The sequence below is a fragment of the Callithrix jacchus genome, chromosome 16 (genome assembly GCF_049354715.1).
Source record: "Callithrix jacchus isolate 240 chromosome 16, calJac240_pri, whole genome shotgun sequence".
NCBI classification, from domain to species: domain Eukaryota; kingdom Metazoa; phylum Chordata; class Mammalia; order Primates; family Cebidae; genus Callithrix; species Callithrix jacchus.
The window spans coordinates 69,975,020-69,979,084 of record NC_133517.1 but is presented as its reverse complement, the minus strand read 5'-3'; the positions used below and the strand labels follow the sequence as shown (position 1 = coordinate 69,979,084).

Genomic DNA, 4,065 nt, shown 5'->3' with positions numbered 1-4,065 from the left:
ATCAATTTACTGGGGCAATGCTAGTTATCTCTTGGCGATTTGTGCCTCTGTTTGGCAGTAGTCTCTGCCTTGGATCTCTTAAAAACACGCGCTAATTACTTAAAATTTTGCTTATCTGCCACTCTATCAAATTGGTACTTCCTAGGAGAAGAATAATTAAGTGGATCATTAATGTTGTATTTACTGCATCCTGACTGGAATCCATTGTATGCTTACCTAGATGTATATTACCCTCCTTTGCCCAGAGTAAGCTCACCCAGCTTCTCTATGTTAATTCTCAACACCGTCTAAGTGATATACTACAGTAGCTTTACGTATGACATATATGATAGTTATGGCCAAATTTGTATCTCCTTTCTTAATATTTTATTATAACACCTAACATGTATATCCACCTGCCTGTAAGACTCCCACTCCTAAATGTCCTGAAGCCCCTTCTACCTTAAAATTTATAAAACTATATTAATTCTCTTCTATTCTAATTTTGCTTTTTCTTTTGTGTATTATTTCTTGGTGAATCAGACCACCACCCAAAGAGCCTGGGAGTCTTCTCTGATTTTCTTCTTTTTCTCAACATCTTCAACTCCCTCTACGCCACCTAGCCACTTCCAACCTTATCTTTTAGGGTGAGAACCAGCATCATGTAACAAAAATTCTAAAAAAAAAAAAAAAAATCAATGATTGAAATAACTTGTATATTTAAATATCTTTCTTATAATAGAAGATCAAAGGTCTGAAGTCTGAACATGATGTGGTGAAATAATGGCCGTTGGGGTCCAAGCTTCTTCATTTTGCCTCACCATCTCACTTGTAGCTTTCGCCTAACATTGACTCACAGTTCAAGATGGCTTCTGGAGTGCTAACATCACATCTATGTTGTAGGCTATAAGGAAAAAGGCAACGGCCTTAGGAGGAAGGGCGAGTTCCCATTAATTCCGCTTCCTTTAAGCAGCCTTCCCAAAAGCTTCACATTATATTTTTGCTAATTCTCATTGGCCACAACTTAGTACCATGGAAGACTAGTAAACATAGTTTCTTAGCTGGATGGCCTGCTAGCCTATGAAAAATGAGGTTAGGTTACTGAGACAGAAAGCGAGAGCAGACCTTGGGAGGCAGCTAGCTGTTTCTGCCACCCCAAGTGTTGTGATTTCTACCTGCTTTAGATTTAACCTATTTGCCACTTTCTCTGCATCCCCCTGTCATGGTTCTAGTTGAAATCCAACCTCAGAGAAATAGCTGCTTAAGTGATACTGAGATAATTTGTACAGAGCAAAGAAACCAGTCTTTATGCCACTTGGAATAGATTTTTTCAATTTTCCTGCCCCACTAAAAAAAAACCCTTGGTTCAGAAGAAACAATGGCCAATGACCTAAGGAGGACTAATGTCTCCACCTGCCTCTTAATTTAATAGCAAGAGATTCCACATGTCAGACAGGAAAGAAGGCTAGGAAGGAAAATGAGCATTAGGATTAATAATTGATGTTAATAGTGACAACAAAGACAAACAATGGTGATAAATGAAATGGCAGAACCAAGGAAATTGTTCTACTGTGGTATCTTTATTTCAAGCAGGTCAACTCTATAATCACCAAACTCAATTTCATCGGGAATTCCATCAACATCAGAGCCCCTGGGCTGCAAGTCTCTCGTGTTTGCTACCAGTGTGGTACTGTCTGCTTGTCATTATCTAGAGACAAAATTGGAACATTACAATGGGCTTTATGACCCTTCTGCACCTCAGCATTTCCATCCTGCCCTCTTCACCCCACTGTACCTCATTATCTATCCCAGCGCCTGGCCTGTAATATCCCTAAAAATTATTATTGCACTAAACTAAATTAAACATAAAGACTTATTTAGTGGATTCACAATAGTTAGTTGTACCACATAGTCAAACAAGTAGACATTCAGGTCACAAAATCTGGCCTGTCTCCCTATGAGCCCACAATGCCATTGTCTGAACAGATTAAATAAAGCAGAGCACCATCTCAAACAATTCCCATGGTTCAAATCTAGGTAGCTATACTTACCAGCTGTGAGGCTTGGGCCAACCTATTAACCTTCTATTTCACTTTTCTGCTAAATGAGAAAATAGGGACTTTACTTCATTTTGTGAGAAATAAACAATCTAAGTAACTGGCCAAACACCTTTTTTGCTTCTTTAAAAATGATGGTACATATACACGCACGCACACACACGTACACCCCACCCAATATAATACAGTTTCTTCAGATGACATTTGAAATAGTTTAGTCAGGACTAAAGGGACAGAAGCTAATGATAACTATAATAAACCATAATTAATAGCTACTGTCTAGTGAGAAAATTACACACATCTTACTCAAACCTCACAACAGACGAGCAGCTGGTTATTACCCTGAGTAAAGAGACTCAGCGTTGGCAGGATAACAAGTGGGGGAGTCTAAATGTAAAGTCATATCTATCTTATCGGAAACACTCAAGAACTACAAATAAGCATGAGACTTTGAGCAAGACTGAAGGAGAACATTTAAGTTCCCTAACCAACTCATATCCCAATTCTGGAATCCAGTTTCTCTAACCAGTAACTATATGCCTTACTACAGAAGTAAAGATGGCCCGATGGAGAAGTGGCAGCATGGCATGATGGAAACAGAATAGAATCAGGAATTGTTCTGTACATGTGTGTCTGTGACGTTGGTGTTCTGATTCAGACACATATTGGAGAGGTGGCAAGGGGAGAAGAAGGTTGCCCCATCGTGTAGCAGATTACTTTTGAAGAGTTCCTAACAGATTCATTCAACAAACATTTAATAATGCTTCAGGCACTGTGTTCATTACTAGTGAGAATATGACACATAGAGCCATATGGTCACAGAGCTTTCAATGAAAAGCAACATATTGAGTAATAAGTTTTTAAGTGTGGTAAAGTGTGTGGCACCTAGTCAGTATTCAATAAGTGCTTGTTTTTTTCCCCTCCTTTTTACCTTCTCCTAGAGTGCTACTTGGCGGTAGCAGCAGTTTTTCGTCAAGACATCCTATTTGTCCTGGTACAGAACTTCTTTTGACCACTAAAGGCAGAGTCCCAGTTCCTCACCATTCCCTCACACATTCCACAAAAATGCGAGCATTCACCATTCTCCATGATACAGATAATTCATTTTTTAATTTAATTTTTTAAATTTTATTTACTTATTTTTTTGAGACCAGGTTATGAGACTGGTTAGTTTTTGTATTTTTAGTAGAGATAGGGTTTTGCCATATTGCCCAAACTTGTCTCAAACTCCTGAGCTCAAGTGATTCTCTTGTTTGGGCCTCCCAAAGTACTGTGACTACAGGCATGAGCCACTGCCTGGATAAATTTTTCTTCTTTTTTCGAGATACAGTCGTGCTCTGTAGCTCAGGTTGGAGTGCAGTGGCGTGATCTTGGCTTACTGCAACCTCTGCCTCGCAGGTTCAAATAATTCTCCTGCCTCTGCCTCCCAAGTAGCTGGGATTATAGGCACCCGCCACCATACCTGGTTAATTTTTCTATTTTTAGTAGAGACGAGGCTTCACCATGTTGGTAAGGCTGGTCTCAAACTCTTGGCCTCAGGTGATCCACCCATCTCGGTCTCCCAAAGTGTTGTGATTATAGGCGTGAACCATCACACCCTGCACTGAATAATTTGTTTTTAAAAGAACATAATATGCATTAAGATTTACAATAGACTCATTATTCATAGTGAACATTAGGAACTTAAGTCCACTCAGTAATAACGCACTTATTCATGAGCCTTGATTCAAAGATGTGCACCAATTTACCCAGGACTAGCACCAGTTAGCCATGAAACAGAAGGTAATCATCACATCTTTCCAAATTTGCTATGAAACTGCATCGCCAAAAACTGAGACTCATTTTCCAATTGATGAATCAAATGACAACAGAATCTCCAGGGCATTCTGAAACCCAACAGGGATTAGTGATGAGGCATACCAGTGGTAGTCAGGAGACTTGCCCAAGTTTTCTGCAGATGGCATCTAAGTCAGAAGACTGTCATAAATTTCTTCATGGTTTGGCTTTCTGCTATTTGCTCATTGGTGAC

The 4,065-nt window shown here is 39.4% G+C and overlaps 1 long non-coding RNA gene across 1 annotated transcript; it reads right to left on the bottom strand.

The window, feature by feature from the left end:
- Positions 1–1,550: 1,550 nt before the first annotated feature.
- Positions 1,551–2,628, bottom strand: LOC118148427 (uncharacterized). The gene is made up of 3 exons (XR_004735231.2): positions 2,582–2,628; positions 2,031–2,079; positions 1,551–1,687 (listed from the first exon to the last, which is right to left on the bottom strand). It is a non-coding gene; the product is annotated as an uncharacterized LOC118148427 (long non-coding RNA).
- Positions 2,629–4,065: the final 1,437 nt, after the last annotated feature.